Below are 26,691 nucleotides of genomic sequence, written 5' to 3'. Positions count from 1 at the left end.
TTTATTTATTTATTTATTTATTTATTTATTTATTTATTTATTTATTTGCGGTACGCGGGCCTCTCACTGTTGTGGCCTCTCCCGTTGCGGAGCATAGGCTCTGGACCTGCAGGCTCAGCGGCCATGGCTCACGGGCCCAGCCGCTCCGCGGTATGTGGGATCTTCCCGGACCGGGGCATGAACCCGTGTCCCCTGCATCAGCAGGAAGACTCTCAACCACTGCGCCACCAGGGAAGCCCTGGGTATATTTTAAGAATAACAAATTTGTTTATTCAGTTTACCTAGTTTTGACTCTGTCATTATTAGACCACTTTAAAAAGCCATAAATGTCATTTAGGAGTTAAGTCCCTATATCTGTCTACCTACATATGTATATATATATATATATAAAATGCTGCCAACGGCAACTCTAGGCATAATTGTATAGTATACTCCTCTCCTTTCAGCATGTTTCTCTCTGATTGCCAGGTAACAGTGAACTCCCGTGGGGATGAGAGGTCCTTCTTCCAGAGCTGGGTCAACAAAACCAGTTGTTCCAGCTGCTTTTTCTGTCTTTGGCTTGATCTCCTGCTCTTACCTTCAATATTTGGTTGTATGTCTCATTTCTGATTTGGTTTTACCCTAAGAATGGCCTTGTGCATTTTGCCGAGAGCATCTGCTAGTAATAAGTGGAATCAGGAGCTATTGGCTCCTGGTTCAGAGACACAGCTGAATGCCCACAAAACTAAGGTAGTGTTATGGTCTGTTCTCTAGTGTCAGTAAATGTTATGTTTTGTCTCAGATAGCAGCAGTGGCTGCTCATCTTGGGGACCCAGCATCTTGGCTGATAATAACTAACTAGTTACATTTCTTTGATGGGGATGACATTTTGGGTCAGTGAGCCAGGTTCAACAAGCCTTTAAATTATATTATGTAGTAAATCACATCTTCATTAAACTGGGCATGAGTATATACAGCCCTAGTCACAAGGGTCAGGAGACACAAAGTCTCAGGTAAAAGATGATGGCTTTAAGTCACCTCAAGCGGTGCTTGATAAAATGTGTTCTCAACAACCATCTTGGTTATAAGGTACTGTACCTTGGAGTTAGATTGGACTGGCTAGAGTCTTCTCAAATCCTGTTTCCTCTGCTCTTTTGTCTCTGCCAGTTACTGCCCCTGGCTATTTATTCCTGACTCTTTACCAGGCATCTGAAGGCTTCTGTTCTGATTCCTAGATAATGATTGTGGTTTTACTCCTCACATCCACTCTTGCCTCCTAAATTAAGTTTGATATCTGCTGAAAATTTTTCAGAAATGACCTTACCATGCCTATTATTTTGGCCTCACCATCACTTGCCTTAGAAAACCCTGGAATTCAGCCACCTTCAAAGACAGAAATTTTAATTAAATTGTGAAGATTTTAAAGATGAAACCCAGAATGAAGTCAGGAAAAAATAGCTTTTGTTATTACACAATGACATCAAGATGTCAAATGATGCTTTGGTTGTGAAATGAATGTACATGTAGTAGGTATAACATGATATCTCAGACTTCACCGGGCTGTGACCACAAAATATGGTTACAGATTTACTCTTAATAACCACATTATGGTAGTTAGAACTCTTACTGATGAGTTGACCGATATTAGGCCCTCCTAATGCCTATGGTGAGACCCTCAGAGGCCTACAATCCAATTTGCCATTTGGGGAGGTCTTCCCATTGACAGTGCCTGTTATTTGAATGCCAACATCTATGTCCAGGTTGGTATCTCTAAGAGTTTCCTGTCCTTGGCAAGCCAGAGAATCTCTGGATTTTCTGCTGAGGTGTCACACTTTGTTATCAGGGCTAGCAGTTCTCTCTTGAACAGTTCCCAATGTGAGTCCCTTGGCTATGATCTTAAGTCTCAGATGAAAAAAAAAGCTCCACCTGTTCCTGGTCTTTATTCTTTCCTCTTCCCCAACTGCCCTTTCTTACCACACCTCCCCCTGACTCAGCACCCCTGGTAATGGAAATTCTTCTTTCTGCCCCAACTGTAAAATAAAGCTCTTGGGGAAATACAGTCAAAGAAAATATATGCCAGGAGGGACATGGAGCATGGGAGAAGAAAAGTTGGATATTGATGGCTTCAACAGCATCTGGGCTCCACCTTGAGGCAAAAAGAGACTCAGTAAAATGTAAACCCTCACTCACTTTGAAGGCCTTTTCTTTCCCCTTTTTCAACTCACCTTGGTTTCTCTGTTTTCCAAGAGTAGACCTCTGCCAGGAGATAGATAGGCCAAAACCCACTGTGCAGCAGCTCTCAAAGAGGTGAGTGTCAGGGAAGGGGACTGACCTGGTCTCAGGGTCTCTGCAATGGGGGGCACAGTGTACCTGGAAGATCATGCTATTAGTGGACATCATTGACAGCACTTCTTCTGCTACCTCTGCCACTGCAGAGAGAGGAGCTGATCAGTTGGGGAAAAGGAAAAACCAAGAAATTAAGGGGAGATAGCCTCATCCACCAGAGGGCAGACAGCAGAAACAAGAAGAACTACAATCCTGCAGCCTGTAGAACAAAAACCACATTCACAGAAAGATAAACAAAATGAAAAGGCAGAGGACTATGTGCCACATGAAGGAACAAGATAAATCCCCAGAAAAACAATTAAATGAAGTGGAGATAGGCAACCTTGCAGAAAAAGAATTCAGAATAGTGATAAGATGATCCAGGACCTCAGAAAAAGAATGGAGGCAAAGATCGAGAAGTTGCAAGAAATGTTTAACAAAGACCTAGAAGAATTAAAGAACAAACAAACAGAGATGAACAATACAATCACTGAAATGAAAAATACTCTAGAAGGAATCAATAGCAGAATAACTGAGGCAGAAGAATGGATAAGTGACCTGGAAGACAGAATGGTGGAATTCACAGCTGTGGAACAGAACAAAGAAAAAAGAATGAAAAGAAATAAAGACAGCCTAAGAGACCTCTGGGACAACATTAAATGCATCAACATGCACATTATAGAGGCCCCAGAAGGAGAAGAGAGAGAGAAAGGACCTGCGAAGATATTTGAAAATATTATAGTTGAAAACTTCCCTAACATGGGATAGGAAATAGCCACCCAAGTGCAGGAAGCACAGAGAGTCCCAGGCAGGAGAAACATGCCAAAACACACAGTAATCAAACTGACAAAAGTTAAAGACAAAAATTATAAAAAGCAACCCAGGAAAAACAATAAATAACATACAAGGGAACTCCCATAAGGTTAACAGCTGATTTCTCAGCAGAAACTCTACAAGCCAGAAGGGAGTGGCATGATATATTTAAAGGGATGAAAGGGAAGAAACTACAACCAAGATTACTCTACCCAGCAAGGATCTCATTCATATTCGACAGAGAAATCAAAAGCTTTGCAGAGAAGCAAAAGCTAAGAGAATTCAGCACCACCAAACCAGCTCTACAACAAATGCTAAAGGAATTTCTCTAAGTGGGAAACACGAGAAGAAAAGGACTTACAAAAACAAACCCAAAACAATTAAGAAAATGATAGTAGGAACATACATATAGATAATTACCATTAAATGTTCCAACCAAAAGACACAGGCTTGCTGAATGGATACAAAAACAAGACACATATATATGCTGTCTACAAGAGACCCACTTCAGAACTAAGGACACATACAGACTGAAAGTGAGGGGATGGAAAAAGATATTCCATGGAAATGGGAATCAAAAGAAAGCAGGAGTAGCAATACTCATATCAGATAAAATAGACTTTATTTTATTATATTTTTAAAATAAATTTATTTATTTTTGGCTGAGTTGGGTTTTCGTTGTTGCGTGCAGGCCTTCTCTTGCTATGGTGAACAGGGGCTACTCCAGTTGCGGTGCACAGGCTTCTTACTGCAGTGGCTTCTCTTGCTGTGGAACATGGATTCTAGGTATGGGGGCTTCAGTAGTTGTGGCTCACAGACTCTAGAGTGCAGGCTCAGTAGCTGTGGCACATGGGCTTATTTGCTCCACGGCATGTGGGATCTTCCTGGACCAGGGCTCGAACCTGTGTCCCCTGCATTGGCAGGTGGATTCTTAAGCACTGTGCCATGAGGGAAGACCCTAAAGTAGACTTTAAAATAAAGAATGTTACACATGGAAGGACACTACATAATGATCAAGGGATCAGTCCAAGAAGAAGATATAACAATTATAAATATATATGCACCCAACTTAGGAGAACCTCAATACATAAGGCAAATGCTAACAGCTATAAAAGAGGAAATTGACAATAGCACAATAATAGTGGGGGAGTTTAACACCTCAGTTACACCAATGGACAGATAATCCAGACAGAAAATTAATAAGGAAACACAACTTTAAATGACACAATAGACCAGATAGATATAATTGATATTTGTAGGACATTTCATCTGAAAACAGCAGCTTACACTTTCTTCTCAAGTGCACATGGAACATTCTCCAGGATAGATCACATCATTGGTCACAAATCAAGCCTCAGTAAATTTAAGAAAATTGTAGTCATATCAAGCATCTTTTCTGACCACAATGCTATGAGATTCTAAATAAATTACAGGGGAAAAACCCATAAAAAACACAAACACATGGAGGCTAAACAATACATTACTAAATAACCAAGAGTTCACTGAAGAAATCAAAGAGGAAATAAAAAAATACCTAGAGACAAATGACAGTGAAAACACAATGGTCCAAAACCTATGGGACACAGCAAAAGCAGTTCTAAGTGGGAAGTTTATAGCAGTACGATCCTACCTCAAGAGACAAGAAAAATCTCAAATAAACAATCTAACCTTATACCTAAAGGAGCTAAAGAAAGAAGAACAAACAAAACCCAAAGTTAGTAGAAGGAAAGAAATCATAAAGATCAGGGCAGAAATAAATGAAATAGAAACAAAGAAAATAATAGCAAAGATCAATAAAACTAAAAGCTGGTTCTTTGAGAAGATAAACAAAATTGATAAACCTTTAGCCAGACTCATCGAGAAAAAGAGGGAGAGGACTCAGATCAATAAAATTAGAAATGAAAATGGAGAGGCTACAATGGACACCACAGAATACAAAGCATCATAAGAGACTACCACAAACAACTCTATGCCAATAAAATGGACAACCTGGAAGAAATGGAGAAATTCTTAGAAGGGTATAACCTTCCAAGAATGAACCAGGAAGAAATATGAACAAACCAATCACAAGTAATGAAACTGAAACTGTGATTAAAAATCTTCCAACAGGGCTTCCCTGGTGGCGCAGTGGTTGAGAGTCCGCCTGTTGATGCAGGGGACGTGGGTCCGTGTCCCAGTCCGGGAAGATCCCACATGCCGCAGAGTGGCTGGGCCCGTGAGCCATGGCTGCTGAGCCTGCGCGTCCGGAGCCTGTGCTCCGCAACGGGAGAGGCCACAACAGTGAGAGGCCCGCATACCGCAAAAAAAAAAGTCTTCCAACAAACAAAAGTCCAGACCAGATGGCTTCACAGGTGAATTCTATCAAACATTTAGAGAAGAGCTAACACACATCCTTCTCAAACTCTTCCAAAAAATTGCAGAGGAAGGAACACTCCCAAATTCATTCTACGAGGCCACCATCCCTCAGATACCAAAACCAGACAAAGATACTACAAAAAAAAGATTACAGACCAATATCACTGATGATTATAGATGCAAAGATCGTCAACAAAATACTAGCACACAGAATCCAACAACACATTAAAAGGCTCATACACTATGATCAATAGGATTTATCCCAGGGATGCAAGGATTCTTCAATATGCGCAAATCAATCAGTGTGATACACCATGTTAACAAATTGAAGAATAAAGACCACATGATCATCTCAATAGATGCAGAAAAAGCTTTTGACAAAATTCAACACCGATTTATGATAAAAACTCTCCAGAGAGTGGGCATAGAGGGAACCTATCTCAACATACTAAAGGCCATATATGACAAGCTCACAGCAAAACATCATTCTCAATCATGAAAACCTGAAAGCATTTCCTCTAAGATCAGTAACAAGACAAGGATGTCCACTCTCGCCACTATTATTCAACATAGTTTTGGAAGTTTTAGCCACGGCAATCAGAAAAGAAAAAGAAATAAAAGAAATGCAAATTGGAAAAGAAGAAGTAAAACTGTCACTTTTTGCAGATGACATGATAATATACATAGATAATCTTAAAGATGTCACCAGAAAACTACTAGAGCTTATCAATGAATTTGGTAAAGTTGCAGGATACAAAATTAGTGCACAGAAATCTCTTGCATTCCTATACACTAACAATGAAAGAGCAGAAAGACAAATTAAAGAAACAATCCCATTCACCGTTGCAACAGAATGAATAAAATACCTAGGAATAAACCTACCTAAGGAGGTAAAAGACCTGTACTCAGAAAACTATAAGGCACTGATGAAAGAAATCAAAGGTGACACAAACAGATGGAGAGATATACCATGTTCTTGGATTGGAAGAATCAATATTGTGAAAATGACTATACTACCCAAAGCAATCTACTGATTCAATGCAATTCCTATCAAATTACCAGTGACATTTTTTACAGAACTAGAACAAAAAATCTTATAGTTTGTATGGAGACTCAAAAGACCGCGAATAGCCAAAGCAATTTGAGGGGAAAAAATGGAGCTGGAGGAATCAGACTCCTTGACTTCAGACTATACTACAAAGCTACAGTAATCAAGACAATATGATACTGGCACAAAAACAGAAATATAGATCGATGGAACTGGACAGAAAGCCCAGAGATAAACTCATGCACCTATGGTCAGCTAATCTATGACCAAGGAGGCAAGGATATACAATGGAGAAAAGACAGTCTCTTCAATAAGTGGTGTTGGGGAAACTGGACAGCTACATGTGAAAGAATGAAATTAGAACACTCCCTAACACCGTATACAAAAATAAACTCCAAATGGATTAAAGACCTAAATGTAAGACTGGATACTATAAAACTCTTAGAGGAAAACATAGGAAGAACACTGTTTGACATAAATCACAGTGAGATCTTTTTTGACGCACCTCCTAGGGTAATGGAAATAAAAACAATAATAAACAAATGGGACCTAATGAAACTTAAAAGCTTTTGCACAGCAAAGGAAACTATGAACAAGACAAAAAAAAAAACAACCCTCAGAATGGGAGAAAATATTTGCAAACGAATCAGCGGCCAAAGGATTAATCTCCAAAATATGTAAACATCTCATGCAGCTCAATATTAAACAAAAAACAACCCAATCAAAAAATGGTCAGAAGACCTAAATAGACATTCCTCCAGAGAAGATATACAGATGGCCAAGAGGCACATGAAAGGCTGCTCAGCATCACTAACTATTAGAGAAATGCAAATCAAAACTACAGTGAGATATCACCTCACACCCGTTAGAATGGGCATCATCAGAAAATCTACAAACAACAAATGCTGGAGAGGGTGTGGAGAAAAGGGAATCCTCCTGCACTGTTGGTAGGAATGTAAATTGATACAGCCACTATGGAAAACAATATGGAGGTTCCTTGAAAAACTAAAAATAGAATTACCATATGACCTAGCAGTCCCACCACTGGGCATATACCCTGAGAAAACCATAATTCTAAAAGACACATGCACCCCAATATTCATTGCAGCACTATTTACAATAGACAGGTCATGGAAGCAACCTAAATGCCCATCAACAGACGAATGGATAAAGAAGATGTGGTATGTGCATACAGTGGAATATTACTCAGCCATAAAAAAAGAATGGAATTGGCTCCTTTGTAGAGATGTGGATGGACCTAGAGACTGTCATACAGAGTGAAGTAACTCAGAAAGAGAAAAAAAAATATTAATGCATATATGGGGAATCTAGAAAAATGGTAGAGATGAACCAGTTTGCAAGGCAGAAATAGAAACACAGATGTAGAGAACAAACATAAGGACACTAAGGGGGGAAAGCAGGAGGAGGGATGGTGATAGAGGTGGTGGGATTAACTGGGAGATTGGGATTGACATATGTACACTAATATGTATAAAACAGATAACTAATATGAACCTGCTGTATAAAGAAATATATAATTCAAAAAAAAAATAAGGGGAGGAAAACCAATATGGCCAGAGGACTTTGAATTATCTCTTTGAAGCAGTGGCCTCTCAAACCAAAATGAAGCATTTTTTTTTTTTTGGTAGGGGATCTTAATTGATTTGAATTAGGGTTTTTTGTTTGTTTGTTTTTCTTTTTTCCTGCTTATGAAGGGTGATTGCCTTGGAAGCTGTTTGTGAATCCCATTCTCACAGGTGCTGGGTATGCATATGGCTAATCTGGTAACTCCAACCTGGATGAATTTTTTCCTTGGGGTTGAAATCTCAGGATTTTGACACCCAATAATAATTGAGGTTGGGATGATTTGGAAAACCATCATCTTTCCCTGTATTTTTACAAGGTTGTCATAAATCATTCCCAAGATCTGCAATTAAGAACAATTCATACTGCATTTCAGAGTTTAATATGAAAATATTTTTTTTCATTCATTGAAATTTCCCATTTTATACATTATAGTTGCAATTGTATTTTCATTACTGAACTATATCCATGCCACCTACCAAATGTAATACATAAAGGACTTCCAACATCACACAAAATTTAGAAAGCTCATAAAATGTTATTCTTATATTTTTAAACAAAAAATTAAGTTGTAATTATGATAGAAATATTCTCTAAAAGGTATTTTAAACAAAATTTATTAATATTGCTGGCAATGAATTACCGAATTATATGCTCAGTATTGTTTGTATTTTAGACTTGTGACAAATGAAAATGACTTTCTTAGTTGAGAAAGTAAACTATGTTCTTTGGCTAACAAGATTGAAACTTATCTTGACTTTGAAGAACAAACAAATCTGTTTGGTTTAATTGTAATTATGGATTATCTTTTTCCTTGTACTAACACCTAAATTATTTCACTCTAAAATTTTCATAGAAGAGTTTCAGGAAAGACGTGTATTTACAAATTACATGGGAGGCAATAGACCATAGTGATTTAGAACACAGATTTTTACAGACCTCAGACCTGGCTTTGAAACCTGGCTCCACCACGTAGTAACTGTATGACACAGGTAGATTTTTTTCATATTTATGAGTCTCAGTTTTCTTATTTGTAAATAACATTGACTTCAATGGAGTTTTGTAAGGGGTGAGATTCTCTGTAAAGCACATACTAAGTACTTGTTAAATGGTAGTTCTTATTTTTATTATGACTATGCATCTCAAAATCAGGTCATCAAAATGGGACTGAAAATTATCTTGTTAAAAGTAATGTAATATGCAAAATAAAATAGAGTAAAAGATTAACAATTTGGAAATTTGAATAATTGAGAGGAAAATAATTTTGATTCCACAAACATTTATTGAGTCCTTACTGTGTTCCAGGTGCTAAGCATCACAAACGTCCCTCTTGTCTTAATTTTTTAAACCATTTACCTCCACTGCATCCTTCCTTTTCACTTATGAAGTAGTGTTCAGATCTCTCCCATTGTTAGAAAACAAGGAAAAGTAAAGAAAACCAAACACCTCTTTCTTGATCCTGCACCCTTCAACTCAACATCAAGTTCTCTATGCAAGAATCCTGAGAGTTATCCTAAATCCCAAATTCTTTATCATCTCCCGCATCCAACTGATCAGGTCTAGAAATATCCTTTCAGTCCATCCCCTCTTCTCATCAGGAAGGCACTGCCATTGGGCATGCCATCATTATATATTACCTAGCTATGGCAATAGTCTCCATGACAGGACTGCTAGAATGATCATTATAAATGCATATCTGATTCTCATTTTTCTTCTTAAAAATCTTTCAATTCTCTCATTGTAGGATAAGACCCAAACTGTTAAATATTGTGTATAAAACTCTTTACAATTTGGGTCTAACCTACGAAGAGCTTCTTGATCTCTTTCTACTCCTTCCCCCTCATTGTCTTTGAGTTCTACCCTGCAGTCTATTGAACCTCTTACCATATCCAGAAAAGCCTGTTAAGGAGATTTGATACGTCAAAAGTAACCTCCTTCTTGCTGGTTCTGTTTTGCATAAGAAATTCAGCTCTGCTTCAGTTTTACACACATATTTGCATTACTAATTTAATCGGTTAGCAGGCCACACATTCTTTATAATCAACATTTAAAAAAAAATTAGGAACACAGCCTGAAGGGGGCTAGTGCGACACGGCTAGCCAGGAGGGAGTCCAGGAAAAGGTCTGGAACTGCTGAAGAGACGAGACTTTTTCTTGCCTCTTTGTTTCCTGGTGCGTGAGGAGAGGGGATTAAGAGTGCTGCTTAAAGGAGCTCCAGAGACGGGTGTGAGCCGCAGCTATCAGCGTGGACCCCAGAGACAGGCAACATATGCTAAGGCTGCTGCTGCTGCCACCAAGAAGCCTGTGTGCAAGCACAGTTCACTCTCCACACCTCCCCTCCTGGGAGCCTGTGCAGCGCGCCACTGCCAGGGTCCCATGATCCAGGGACAACTTCCCTGGAGAATGCACGGTGCGCCTCAGGCTGGTGCAACATCACGCTGGCCTCTGCTGCCACAGGCTCGTCCCACATCCGTACCCCTCCCTTCCCCCGGCCTGAGTGAGCCAGAGCCCCTGAATCAGCTGCTCCTTTAACCCCGTCCTGTTTGAGCAAAGAACAGACACCCTCAGGTGACCTACACGCAGAGGCGGGTCCAAATCCAAAGCTGAACCCAGGAGGTGTGCGAACAAAGAAGAGAAAGGGAAATTTCTCCCAGCAGCCTCAGGAGCAGCAGATTAAATCTCCACAACCAACTTGATGTACCCTGCATCTGTGGAGTGCCTGAATAGACAACGAATCATCCCAAATTGAGGAGGTGGACTTTGGGAGCAATGATATATATGTATTTTCCCCTTTTTCTCTTTTTCCATGTGGAGGACAGGCTCTTGGTGTCCAGCCAGGTGTCAGGGCTGTACCACTGAGGTGGGAGAGCCAAGTTCAGGACACTGGTCCACAAGAGACCTCCCAGCTCCACATAATATCAAATGGCGAAAATCTCCCAGAGATCTCCATCTCGACATGAAGACCCAGATCCACTCAACAACCAGCAAGATACAGTGCTGGACACACTAGCCAAACAACTAGCAAGACAGGTACACAGCCCTGTCCATTAGCAGAGAGGCTGCCTAAAATCATAATAAGGCCACAGACACCCCAAAACACATCACCAGAAGTGGACCTGCCCAGCAGAAAGACAAGATCCAGCCTCATCCACCAGAACACAGGCACTAGTCCCCTCCACAAGGAAGCCTACACAACCACTGAACCAACCTTACCCACTGGAGGCAGACACCAAAAACAACGGGAACTATGAATGTGCAGCCTGTGAAAAGGAGACCCAAAACACAGTAAGTTAAGCAAAATGAGAAGACAGAGAAACACACAGCAGACGAAGGAGCAAGGCAAAATCCCACCAGACCTAACAAATGAAGAGGATACAGGCAATCTACCTGAAAAGGAATTCAGAATAATGATAATAAAGATGATCCAAAATCTTGGAAATAGAATGGAGAAAATACAAGAAACGTTTAACAAGGACCTAGAAGAACTAAAGAGGAAACAAACAATGAAGAGCAACACAATAAATGAAATTAAAAATTCTCTAGAAGGGATCAATAGCAGAATAGCTGAGGCAGAAGAACGGATAAGTGACCTGGAAGATAAAATAGTGGAAATAATTACTGCAGTGCAGAATAAAGAAAAAAGAATGAAAAGAATTGAGGACAGTCTCAGACACCTCTGGGACAACCAAACGCACCAACATTTGAATTATAGGGGTCCCAGAAGAAAAAGAGAAAAAGAAAGGGACTGAGAAAATATTTGAAGAGATTACAGTTGAAAACTTCCCTAATATGGGAAAGGAAATAGTTAATCAAGTCCAGGAAGCACAGAGAGTCCCATACAGGATAAATCCAAGGAGAAACACGGCAAGACACATAGTCATCAAACTATCAAAAATTAAATACAAAGAACAAATATTAAAAGCAGCAAGGGAAAAACAACAAATAACACATAGGGGAATCCCCATAAGGTTAACAGCTGATCTTTCAGCAGAAACTCTGCAAGCCAGAAGGGAGTGGAAGGACATATTTAAAGTGATGAAGGAGAAAAACCTACAACCGAGATTCTCTACCCAACAAGGATCTCATTCAGATTTGATGGAGAAATCAAAAGCTTTACAGACGACCAAAAGCTAAGAGAATTCAGCATCACCAAACCAGCTTTACAAGAAATGCTAGAGGAACTTCTCTAGGAGGAAACACAAGAGAAGGAAAAGACCTAAAATAATAAACCCCCAAAAATTACGAAAATGGTAATAGGAATATACATATTGATAATTACCTTAAATGTAAATGGATTAAATGCTCCAACCAAAGATACAGACAGGCTGAATGGATACAAAAACAAGACCTGTATATATGCTGTCTACAAGAGACCCACTTCAGACCTATGGACACATACAGACTGAAAGTGAGGGGATGGAAAAAGATATTCCATGCAAATGGAAATCAAAAGAAAGCTGGAGTAACAATTCTCATATCAGACAAAATAGACTTTAAAACAAAGACTAGGGCTTCCCTGGTGGTGCAGTGATTGAGAGTCCACCTGCCGATGCAGGGGACGCGGGTTCATTCCCCGGTCTGGGAAGATCCCACATGCCGCGGAGCAGCTGGGCCTGTGAGCCATGACTACTGAGCCTGTGCATCCAGAGCCTGTGCTCTGCAGTGGGAGAGGCCACAACAGTGAGAGGCCCGCGTACCACAAAAAAAAAAACCCACAAAAAAACCCATAAAAAAACAAAGACTATTACAAGAGACAAAGAAGGACACTACCTAATGATCAAAGGATCAATCGAAGAAGAAGATATAACAATTGTAAATATTTATGCACCCAACATAGGAGCACCTCAATACATAAGGAAAATACTAAGAGCCATAAAAGGGGAAATCGACAATAACACATTTATAATAGGGGCCTTTAACACCCCACTTTTGCCAATGGACAGATCATCCAAAATGAAAATAAATAAGGAAACACAAGCTTTAAATGATACATTAAACAGATGGACTTAATATTTATAGGACATTCCATCCAAAAACAACAGAATACATATTCTTGTCAAGTGCTCATGGAGCATTCTCCAGGATAGGTCATATCTTGGGTCACAAATCAAGCCATGGTAAATTTTAAAAAATTGAAATCCTATCAAGTATCTTTTCTCACAACAACACTATGAGACTAGATATCAATTACGGAAAAAATCTGTAAGAAATACAAACACATGGAGGCTAAACAACACACTACTTAATAACCAAGAGATCACTGAAGAAATCAAAGAGGAAATCAAAAAATACCTAGAAACAAATGACAATGAAAACACGACGACCCAAAACCTATGGGATGCAGCAAAAGCAGTTCTAAGAGGGAAGTTTATAGCAATACAATCCTACCTTAAGAAACAAGAAACATCTCAAATAAACAACCTAACCTTACACCTAAAGCAATTAGAGAAAGAAGAACAAAAAGCCCCAAAGTTAGCAGAAGGAAAGAAATCATAAAGATCAGATCAGAAATAAATGAAAAAGAAATGAAGGAAACAATAGCAAAGATCAATAAAACTAAAAGCTGGTTCTTTAAGAAGATGAACAAAATTGATAAACCATTAGCCAGACTTATCAAGAAAAAAAGGGATAAGACTCAAGTCAATAGAAATAGAAATAAAAAAGGAGAAGTAACAACTGATACTGCAGAAATACAAAGGATCATGAGAGATTACTACAAGCAACTATATGCCAATAAAATGGACAACCAGGAAGAAATGGACAAATTGTTAGAAATGCACCACCTTCTGAGAGTGAACTGGGAAGAAATAGAAAATGTGAACAGACCAATCACAAGCACAGAAATTGAAACTGTGATTAAAAATCTTCCAACAAACAAAAGCCCAGGACCAGATGTCTTCACAGGCAAATTCTATCAAACATTTAGAGAAGAGCTAACACCTATCCTTTTCAAACTCTTCCAAAATATAGCAGAGGGAGGAGCACTCCCAAACTCATTCTACGAGACCACCATCATTCTGATACCAAAACCAGACAAAGATGTCACAAAGAAAGAAAACCACAGGCTAATATCACTGATGAGCATAGATGCAAAAATTCTCAACAAAAAGCTAGCAAACAGAATCCAACAGCACATGAAAAGAATCATACACTATGATCAAGTGGGGTTTATCCCTGGAATGGAAGGATTCTTCAATATATGCAAATCAATCAACATGGTACACCATATAAACAAACTGAAAGAGGAAAACCATATGATCATCTCAATAGATGCAGAGAAAGCTTTTGACAAAATTCAACACCCATTTATGATAAAAAACCTCCAGAAAGTAGGCATAGAGGGAACTTTCCTCAACATAATAAAGGCCATATATGACAAACCCACAGCCAACATCATCCTCAATGTTGAAAAACTGAAACAATTTCCACTAAGATCAGGAAGAAGACAAGGTTGCCCACTCTCACCACTGTTATTCAACATAGTTTTGGAAGTTTTAGCCACAGCAATTAGAGAAGAAAAAGAAATAAAAGGAATCTAAATTGGAAAAGAAGAAGTAAAGCTGTCACGGTTTGCAGGTGACATGATACTGTACACAGAGATCCCTATAGATGCTACCAGAAAACTACTAGAGCTAATCAATGAATTTGGTAAAGTAGCAGGATACAAAATTAATGAACAGAAATATCTTCAATTCCTATACAGTAATGATGAAAAATCTGAAAATGAAATTAAGAAAACACTCCCATTTACCATTGTAACCAAAAGAATAAAATATCTAGGAATAAACCTACCTAAGGAGACAAAAGACCTGTATGCAGAAAATTATAAGACACTGATGAAAGAAATTAAAGATGATACAAATAGATTGAGAGATATACCATGTTCTTGGATTGGAAGAATCAACATTGTGAAAATTACTACCCAGAGCAATCTACAGATTCAATGCAATCCCTATCAAACTACCACTGGCATTTTTCACAGAACTAGAACAAAAACTTTCACAATTTATATGGAAACACAAAAGACCCCAAATAGCCAAAGCAATCTGGAGAAAGAAAAATGGAGCTGGAGGAATCAGGCTCCCTGACTTCAGACTCTATTACAAAGCTACAATAATCAAGACAGTATGGTACTGGCACAAAAACAGAAATATGGATCTATGGAACAGGAGAGAAAGCCCAGAGATAAACCCATGCACATATGGTCACCTTATCTTTGATAAAGGAGGCAAGAATATACAGTGGAGAAAAGACAGCCTCTTCAGTAAGTGGTGTTGGGAAACTGGACAGCTACATGTAAAAGAATGAAATTGGAACACTCCCTAACACCATACACAAAAATAAACTCAGAATGGATTAAAGTCCTAAATGTAAGGCCAGACACCATCAAACTCTTAGAGGAAAACATAGGTAGAACACTATGACACAAATCACAGGAAGATTCTTTTTGACCCACCTCCTAGAGAAATGGAAATAAAAAGAAAAATAAACAAATGAGACCTAATGAAACTTAAAAGCTTTTGCACAGCAAAGGAAACCATAAACAAGACGAAAAGACAACCCTCAGAATGGGAGAAAATAATTGCAAATGAAGCAACTAACAAAGGGTTAATCTCCAAAACATACAAGCAACTCATGCAGCTCAATATCAAAAAAACAAAGAATCCAATCCAAAAATGGGCAGAAGACCTAAATAGACATTTCTCCAAAGAAGATATACAGATTGCCGACAAACACATGAAAGAATGCTCAACATTATTATCCACTAGAGAAATGCAAATCAAAGCTACAATGAGATATCATCTCACACTGGTCAGAATGGCCATCATCAAAAAATTTTCAACCAATAAATGCTGGAGAGGGTGTGGAGAAAAGGGAACCCTCTTACACTGTTGGTGGGAATGTAAATTGATACAGCCACTATGGAGAACAGTATGGAGTTTCCTTAAAAAAACTACAAATAGAACTACCATATGACCCAGCAATCCCACTAGTGGGCATATACCATGAGAAAACCATAATTCGAAAAGAGTCATGTACCACAGTGTTCATTGCAGCTGTATTTACAATAGCCAGGACATGGTAGCAACCTAAGTGACAGATGAATGGATAAAGAAGGTATGGCACATATATACAATGGAATATTACTCAGCCATAAAAAGGAACGAAACTGAGTTATTTGTAGTGAGGTGGATGGACCTAGAGACTGTCATACAGAATGAAGTATGTCAGAAAGAGAAAAACAAATACCGTATGCTAACACATATATAAGAATCCAAAAAAAAAAAAAGAAAAAGAAAGGAAAAAAAGTGGTCAGAAGAACCTAGGGGCAAGACGGGAATAAAGATGCAGACCTGCTAGAGAATGGACTTGAGGCTATGGAGAGGGGGAAGGGTAAGCTGGGACAAAGTGAGGGAGTGGCATGGACATATATACACTACCAAATGTAAAATAGATCGCTAGTGGGAGGCAGCTGCATAGCAGAGGAAGATCACGTCAGTGCTTTGTGACCACCTAGAGGGGTGGGATAGGGAGGGTGGGAGGGAGGGAGATGCAAGAGGGAAGAGATATGGGGACGTATGTATATGTATAACTGATTCACTTTGTTATAAAGCAGGAACTAACACACACACACACACACACACAAAAATAAAGAAAAAGAACTCTTACAAAGCACAACTGCTGTAAATTTTATTTAATAATGATCCCTCAGTACTTATAAGGAATAAATTTCCTGCTATTTTTACTGTAAAATAAATGTAAAATTTTAAACTTGAAAAAGCAAAAATAAATAAATAAAATAAAATAAAATAAAATAAATTAGAGCATGAAACTTGGGGGTAGTACCCATCACCTAATGCAGCATAGCCATGTAATTCCTCCTAGAAGGCAGTGCCTTCCACAAAGAAATTTTGGTGATTGAAATTTTCTTCATCTTCTTATATAATTATTGTTTTTACCTATTTCTCCTAGAGTCTGTTGCATCGTTGAGGGAAAAGCTGTATCTTATTCATGCTAAATTTCCTGGACCTAGTACATTGCTCAACAAAGATTTGCTGAATGAAACAATAAACGGATATGTGGATAAATGGATGAAAGAAAAGCCTTAGATAATATAACAATGTTACATAATAATTGAAATTTAGAGTTTTTTTCTTTCTTTTTTTTTTTTGTAGAGCTTCTTATGAAATTTCTCACTTATCTCATCCCAATGACCAATTTACATGAGAAAAATAAATAACAGAAAGCAGTCAATAATTACAAAGTAAATCTTACCGGTCTAGAGTTAGAAGCTTTGTTCATACCTCACTGACAATGGTGTAGTGAACATTCTTTGAATGATGAAGATTAAAGCAATGATAGCATACCCTGTAAGTTCTTGATGATTGAAGTAAAATTCTCAGCAGACATACTGTTGTTTCACCGGTTTTTATGGTTGACAAATATCTTGTATGTTTGTTATAGTATTGTATTAGTAATAGAATTTCATTTTTTATTATGGGACACTAAATATAAAGAGAAAAAGTGAAACTGGGAGATCCCAATTTAAGTTTTTTCCTGGAAAAAATGTCACATCTTGTTTTTAAGTAACTACATTTCAACTCTAAAGTTTCAATTTACTAAGCTATTTCTCAGAATGCATGAAAATAGAAGTGGGTTAACTGATGAGCAATGAAATGTAGTTAGCATATGAGTTAAAAAAATTTTTTTCTAATAAAGCCCTGGACTAGATTTTGTTCTTTAACAGATACGTTTATCAGCCACATGCCAACTTTTAAAGTAATCTCAGATAAGTAATAAGCAGGACAATCCTAAAATAGTTCGTAATATTTTTTGATTTGAATACTAGTTGGCTACTTTAAGAGAGATCAAAATAAATATGGATTAAGCAAGATAGGAAATTTTTTCTATCTCTATCTCTATAAAAAGGCTGAGTTGCAAAGTGGTCCATAGTGTCAAGTTTGGCCTCTCAGGGACGTAGGCACCTTCTAACTCACTGCTCTATGATACAGGGTGTTAACTTTGTGTTACCAAACAGAACTTGGGTTTGTTTGCCAGATGCCCAGAAAAGCCAATCCACTGACACCAGGGTGTGATGAAGGAAAGTACAACATTTATTTGCAGGGTGCCAAGCAAGGAGAATGGACAGCTAATTCTCAAAAGACTTGAACTCCCCAATGGGCAAAGGTTTTTTAAGGCAACATTAAGGGTGAGGGTCACAGGATGTGTGATTAGTGTGTAGACATTCTTCTGATTGGTTGGTGGTAAGATAACAGGGTGATGTTTTGGGAATCTTAATCATCAATCTTCTGGCTCCAACCAGTCTGGGGTCTGTGTGCTTGTGGTCAGCAGTTTCTATCTGGTGGGTTCCTGGTTTCTGTAAAACACCTCAACGATATGCATCCAATTGTTTTTTTTTTTTTTTTTTTGCTGTACACGGGCCTCTCACTGTTGTGGCCTCTCCTGTTGTGGAGCACAGGCTCCAGATGCGCAGGCTCAGCGGCCATAGCTCACGGGCCCAGCCGCTCCACGGCATGTGGGATCTTCCTGGACCGGGGCACGAACCCGTGTCCCCTGCATTGGCAGGCAGACTCTCAACCACTGCGCCACCAGGAAAGCCCTCCAATTGTTATTTATATCCCTTGAGAAGGAACTAGGAGTACTGACTCTGTTTTATCGCTCAACTATTATTCAAGCTACTATTACTTTTCTTTCTTGACTACTTTTCCTTTGTTTCTGCATTTTCTCACTTCTCTAATCATTAACAATTTGAGTCAGCTTTTTGGAACTTGGGGAAGGCCTAGGAGACAAAAACTTTTTTCTGTTTGTTTGTTTTCTTCTACAAAGAAGTGGGAGACACACAGGGGTCTGTCACCTGCAGGATCCTGCTCAATTTCACTCGGCTACACGTTTTAAGTTGGCTTACCACCAACACATCTGAGTTCCAGTGCTCAGAAAGGGAAAAAGAAGTGGCCTAAGTGGCTCTCACATCACTTCAGGGCATCCTATTGGCTGCAAAGGGTGCTGAGGAATATAGAACCCACATTTAGCTGCAAGATAGCTAGGGAATATAGTCTCTAGCTTGGAAGCAAAATGTCCACTTAATACTAAGAGAAAGAAAGGGGTAATGGATAGTGAGAGGCAATGAACAGTCTTTATCACAAACATGCAACCCCAAAGACATAAAGATCTTCTGTAGATAAATAAATGCCTAGTCTATACTTCCTTGGAGATAAATCAATGTTTAGAATTGAAGAAGTCAAGGAAGAATGCCAAAAAACCTGGAATTCCTTGCTGGCAGCAGTCAGTCAGATGAGGAGGATATATGCCTTTTATCCGCCATTGCATGTCTCAGCCTATTGTTCATATATAGTTCAATGATGCACAACATGGAAAAATAATGAGAAGCAACAATAGCAATGTTTGGATTGTTAAATCTTGATTCTACACAGTACAAATCCTTTTCTTCAGAATGCTCAAATGGCAACATCAATGCCAAGATGAATTCTTCAGCAACTACACACAATGCTTAAAAAACAGGAAATCAGGGCTTCCCTGGTGGCGCAGTGGTTGAGAGTCCGTCTGCCGATGCAGGGGACGTGGGTTCGTGTCCTGGTCCGGGAGGATCCCACATGCAGCGGAGCGGCTGGGCCCGTGAGCCATGGCCACTGAGCCTGCGCGTCCGGAGCCTTTGCTCTGCAACGGGAGAGGCCACAACAGTGAGAGGCCCGCGTACCGCAAAACAAAACAAACAAACAAACAGGAAATCAAACCTCTCTGGAAGTGTGCCTTGAAGATAAATTGTTCCCGGTGAATTTAAGGTTCTTGCTTTGTCACAAAAGAATTCAGAGACAAAGTGATAGGTAAGAAGTGGAAATATTTAGAGAGAAACGCACTCTACAGACAGAGTGTGGGCCATCTCAGAAAGTGAGAGAGGGCTTGGGAGAAGCACACTCCACAGACAGTGTGGGCCATCTCGGAAGGCAAGAGGCAAGAGGCCTTGAAATATGGCATGGTTAGTTTTTATGGGCTGAGTAATTTCATAGGCTAATGAGTGGGAGGATTATTCCAATTTTGGGGAAGAGGTAGAGATTTCCAGGCATTGGGTCACTGCCCACTTTTTGGCCTTTTATGGTTGGCCTCAAAACTGTCATGGTGCTGGTGGGTATGTCATTTAGCATGCTAATGTATTACAATGAATATATAATGAGGCTCAAGGTCCACTGGAAGTCGAATCTTCCACCATCTTGGACCCAGTTGGTTCCAACCAGTCTTTGTCTTGTACTATGGCTATATCATTCTTTTAAAGGTTGTGCCCTGCCCCCTTCCCTCCTGTTTCAAAATGACCAGAGTTGTTTTGCATTACTCATTGTTCATTATAGTTACTTCCTAATAAAATTTCATGTCTGTCCTGATTTCATTGTAATTGCTCCTTAGGAAGAGAAAACACTCCTGGGAAAATAAAATTCTTTCAAGTTCTCTAACAGGTTTCTGTTGATCTAGCTACCACTGACTTCAGATCAACCAGATTTCTTTGCTTGTTTGTCCAAATTCTCTATCACACATGATTAAAACATAGCTTCTGACATTTCACATAGATCATTAGAAACACCTTTAGGCAATGTATGATATCAGAACAATTTGCATTAGAAATCCTATTATTCACTGAGATTAATTAACAGTGTGGTATTTATGGAATTAGCATTACAATTCCTCTTGGTGCTAGTTGTAGTTTGTGTCCCCTGAAGGGATGACACTGAATGAAATCTTGCAAGTCATTTCAAAATAAATAACTTTGTGAGAAGTAAATGTGCACTGAGCCAGTCCCAGAAAATACTTTAAAAAATTGCTTGCAAAACTCCCTTCTTTGCATGTGTTAGATTTTGGGTAGCTTTGCTCTAATTATAAGTTTATAACCAACCTGAAAGTGAGAAAAGCTTAACAACTAGAGCTGAATATAAAAACATTTTTTTCCCAAACCCTGGACAGTTTGGGAAAAGGATTGGTTCTTTGAACTCCTGGGAATGTAGTTGGTATCTTCAGCCTGGTTATGTCTCAGTCTTGGTTTATGTCTGTGAAAATTAATAAACAGAAGCCTCATTTAAAATGGACTCAGGAGGCCAGAAGGGAGAGCGCTCATGCCCTACCACTCCACACCAATTGCAGACCCAACAGGAAGAGCGTATAATTGCATCTCCAACAGAAAGAAAGTTACTACAGGCATACCTCATTTTATTGTGCTTTGCAGATATTGCTTTTTATTTTTTTTCTTTTTAAGATTGAAGATTTCTGGAAACCTTGCATTGAGCAAGTCTACTGGAGCCATTTTTCCAATAGCATTATTTTAACATTAAGTTATATACATTGTTTTTTAGACATAGTGCTATTACACACTTAATAGACTATAGTGTAAACATAACTTTTATATGCACTGGGAAACCAAAAACTTCATGTGACTTGCTTTATTGTAGTATTCACTTTATTGTGGTGGTCTGGATCCCAACGCACAATAGCTCTGAGGTATGCCAATACTTTACCACCCAGTAGGAGGAAGGAAGAATTTCTCCTTGCTCAGCAACAGCCCAGTCAATGAGAGACTGGCACAAGGCAGCCAATGAAAAGCCATTACACTTCAAACTCCCAGTTTTCTCCAGTGGACTTTGTTTATGGAAGCCCCTCTCAACTCCCTTTGCCATTACACTTCAAACTCCCAGTTTTCTCCAGTGGACTTTGTTTATGGAAGCCCCTCTCAACTCCCTTTGCTTCTCTATAAAAGAACCGTCCTCTCCTTTGTTCTTCAGACTTGCCTGTGGTTCACCATAGCTTGCATGTCCTGAATTGCGATTCTTTGCTGTTCTCAAATAAACTCATTTTGCTGGTAAAATAGGTCAAAATGTCTTTTGTCTCAGTATAATAATTAATAGTGCCATCTTTCACTCCCCCAAACTGTCCCTGGTTGAATGGTAAATTATATAGTCTCTCCATAGTTAATTTGAAGTTAAAGACATTTCTTTTTTTTAAAAAGTATGTTTTTAAACTGGTTCATCTGTACCATTTTTCTAGATTCCACATATATGTGTTAATATATGATATTTGTTTTTCTCTTTCTGAGTAACTTCACTCTGTATGACAGTCTCTAGGTCCATCTGCGTCTCTACAAATGACCCAATTTTGTTCCTTTCTATGGCTGAGTAATATTCCATTGTATATATGTAACACATCTTCTTTATCCATTCGTCTGTTGATGGACATTTAGGTTGCTTCCATGACCTGGCTATTGTAGATAGTGCTGCAATGAACATTGGGGTGCATGTGTCTTTTTGAATTATGGTTTTCTCTGGGTAACTCCCGTATTAATATGAATAGAGTTTGAAACTTGGAATTGAGTCACTGTGTTTTGTACATGCAGATTCTCATTAAATATTTATTTAGTTGAAAGGCACCATTCTTCTGAAGTGAGCTTGTGGTTGAGAAAGTATTTAATTTTTAAGCTATGTCTTCTCAAGAACTGTGAACAATCTGAGACTTAACCTTATATGCAAGTGAATAAGTCAGCCTGCCACAGTTTCATGGATGCTGACTGTTGGGTTGTACCTTGCAGGCCTACAAGGCCTCTGCTTGCCCAGCTTCAAGACTGAAGAAAGAGCCTGGAGTCAGTGACAGAGACATCGATGGTTTAATGGATGGGGAGCTTACACATGTGAAGCAAAGTCCTGGAGCGACACTCCACAGTGTTCGGCAGACAGCAGGCAGGATGTGGCAGCAGGCTTTGCTCCCCAGGGGAAGGGGAGATTGCCAGTTATAGGGGGAATTACGCAGGTTGGCTCATTAGTTACCAGGGAAACCAGCAGAGGGGCACACCACTCACCACCCCTTTGATAAGAACAATCACTAGCTGAGGCAGGGGCAAGTAGGTAGGAAGGTCAGTCATGTGAGTAGAGTATAGGTGAAGCAGGCACTGGTCAAGCAGGGGATGTACAGAGAGCAAGAGAACAGCCATCCTGAGTGGCCCGACCATACAGTGAGCAAAGGCATGAGACTCCTGGATCAGAGAAAAGAACTAATGCTTACGATACAGCAGGCAGCATAATCTTCATCTTTAGGTTGGTTCCTATTACTCCTTAAATCCTGCGTGTACAATGTGGAGTCATCCAGGTGGATGATGATCATGTTGTGGGTGTACAGCACAACTGAGGAACTTACAGAACGCCAATGTCTTTTTTTTTTTTTAAGTTGAACTATAGTTGCTTTACAATATTGTGTTAGTTTCAGGTGTACAGCATAGTGAGAACTCCAGTCTTTCATAATGAGCTGCAAAGCAAATTGCCTAGTCTTTACTTTGTAGAGAGACATTCTCTTTATTATACAGACAGCAAATAAATCTGCCCTCTGTTCCCAAGGAAGACACTATATCCGTTTTTCAAGGTTGTTTGCTATACAAACGTCCTTGAAAAGACAGTCTGGAACAAAAGCTGTCAGTGTCTCTGCTTGCAAGACATGCAGAAACATGAGAGACCCATGGAGAATTTTCTCCCAACATATCTTAATACAGATTTGGGTTTCTAAGCACAGATGTTATTTTATGTATAACATTAGCCATCTAATTGCTAAATCTTTGCTTTCTAATCAGCTGCAGTGACAAATTAAGGAGAAATTATTCTTATCTCTTGACTGTATTCCAGTCTTATTTTACAAAAAAAAAAAAGAGGACATATTAAAAGCTTGTTAGATGAGATTATATCTGCTCTCATTTCTTATTATTTTATTATGTATCTACTGTTTAAAGTATTGCATAGATATCTAGAAAACATGGGTGCTATTTTTGAGTAATTTATGTAACCAAGAGGTAAAATAATAACCACCCCAGGCACTTATTAGCTATGGAGAAGTTTGCCTTGCTTGTAGATTGGAGAAGGAATATTAAAGGTGACTGTGATATTTTATGCCTGGCAGAAGCCTCCAGCAGTAACCATTGCCCCATGAATATTTTGATTCAATGACTAAGGTTGCCAGATGTCTTTGAATCCTTCATTTCCTTATACATTTTCCACTTTATCATGTTTCTTGGGAGCTTTTCATGCTTCACCTCCTTTCATTTCCTTAAAACCTATAAACTCCTGTTGATTCTGAATTCAAATAATCAAAGAGCCCAGATGCTGAATTTGTGTGTGTGTGTGTGTTGGGGGTGTAAAGCTTATAGTATACTTTTATAAGAAGAAGAAAATAGAAATAGAAAGATAATACATAACAAAGTCCTAACAGGGCTTATTTCAAAAACATAACTTCCACAGCATGTTTCATGGTCAGTGCAGGTTCAGTTTATCTTCTAATTCTAATGATAACACATACAACAACTATAACTGTAACAACTACTATTTACTGAAGGCAAATTATTTGCAAGTTACGTGCCATGTGCTTTGTTATTCCTAATCCTCAGAGCAGTCCTTCAGGGTAAGTGTTAGATTCAATTCACAGATCAGAAATTGAGGTTCAGGGCTTCCCTGGTGGCGCAGTGGTTGAGTGTCCGCCTGCCAATGCAGGGGATGTGGGTTTGTGCCAGGGTCCAGGAAGATCCCACATGCCGCGGAGTGGCTAGGCCCGTGAGCCATGGCTGCTGAGCCTGCGCGTCCGGAGCCTGTGCTCTGCAACGGGAGAGGCCACAACAGTAAGAGGCCCGCGTACTGCAAAAAAAAAAAAATTGAGGTTCAGAGGTTAAATGTTACTTACCTTAGGTAACAACTCAAGGCCTTTGAGTATCCTGAAATTCTTTTGAATTATCAAAGACAGAGGTTATCATGTTTAAGGTGGCTTTTGAAAATTGATAAACCCAAATTTGCTATGCCTTACTATTTCTGTTCCAAAATATTCAATTCATTTTCACATCCATTTTAGATAAAGGCATAAATTATGCATTCAAATTAGCTAAAATCAGAATATATGTATATGTATGTATGTGTTTTTTCCTAACTTTTTCTCACTATATATAAGTGTGTATATATATATATATATATATATACATATAAAACATTTCATCAACAATTAATGACATGGATTTTTTTTTCCTCCCTGGAAGCTTTCTTTGACATATTTTGTTCCTTATTTTCTTACCTCCCTGTGATCACTTAAAGCTATATTTATCCCTCAACTATAGCACTTAACACATTGTCCTATAATCAGTTTCTTTAGGTGACTGCTGGGCTTCTATAAGACCCTGGAAGACAGGGGCCATTTCCTATTTATCTTTGTATCTGTAGGGTCTAGCCTAAGTGCCTGGAACTTCATTAGTAATAAACATTTGTTTTTGAATGAAAGAAAATGATCGGTTTACACTGCACATGTTATAGGCACTGCTTAAGTTTTTCAATTAATTTATACAAAAGGCTGTTACAATTCACCAGTTTTACTTTAATAGCATTGAAGAATCACTGTGAATCTTAAAATAACTAACATATTGTGTAGAATTTGCTGACTAACCTAGAATATGAACCGTATTGTTTCTTCTCTGTAACCTATTTCTTTCCAGCCATGGCATAATACTAAAGAGTGTAAAACATAAGGCTGGAGGAAATTTGAGTGGTTATATAATATACTGCCTTATTAGGCAGCTTGAAACCTAAACCAGATTAGACACTATTCTCTTTTCAAACGCTGCCTGAAAAGACAGTTCGACAGCTTCACTTGGCACCATATTCTGAGATTTTGTGTCACTGAGAAAATGTTGCTGAATACGTAACCTAGATCTTCCGATTTGGAATTTAAGCACTACAGGTTAGGCCAAATGTTCCATAGAAGTGTAGAAAATCTTTAGAGCTTTTATATTAATTAAGAAAGGCTAGTTCATGCTCATTCAGCAAAAACAACCCCTAGTTTCAGTGGCTTAAAACCACAAATGTTTATTTCTCACTCAGAGTATATGTCCAACATGGGGCATCTTTGGGGGGCTTTGCACTGCTTTGTCTGGAACCCAGCCTGAGGAGCAGCCACTATCAGGAACATTGCCATGGCGGAAGGTAAAGAAAGGTAGTGGCAAAGCAGGCACTAGCTCTTAAAACTCCCATATACAAGTAACACATGTCACTTTTCATGTTTTCTTGGCCAAAGCAAGTCATATGGAAGCATCTAACTTCACGTAGGCAGGAAAGTGCGATCAAAGCACATTCCTGGAATGAGAGAAAGTCAGAATATTTGTGAACAGTTCCCATAATATTTCTCATCATATTTTCATAATATTTTCTCCAGGACAGCATGAAATGAATTTTAGAACAAAATATTTTTGGCTGCTCAGGTACAATGACTAGTTTTAAGAACAAATACTTGTATAGCATATTTGATTTTTTTGGTCTTATTTGAGTATTCTAAGTCATTAAACAATATAGAGTAATATAATCACAGCGTTTCTACCTTCTCAACTTTACTGTTAAATTCTACTCCATTTCAGACATCCATGAGTGTAGAGCCTTAGTAGACTCATTGCTATTCAGAAATATGCCACCACCATGATTTCAAACACATGACCTTCCCATTGACTATAACCTTCTGTTATTCATTCATCAAGTACATATTGAGTGCCCAACACTAGGGGATGCA

The sequence above is a fragment of the Aethalodelphis obliquidens genome, unplaced genomic scaffold, assembly GCF_003676395.1.
Source record: "Aethalodelphis obliquidens isolate GAN/ISIS:26980383/991018 unplaced genomic scaffold, ASM367639v1 scaffold10, whole genome shotgun sequence".
Lineage (NCBI taxonomy): Eukaryota > Metazoa > Chordata > Mammalia > Artiodactyla > Delphinidae > Aethalodelphis > Aethalodelphis obliquidens.
The sequence above is the reverse complement of the archived record's forward strand: the minus strand, read 5'-3'. Positions refer to the sequence as shown.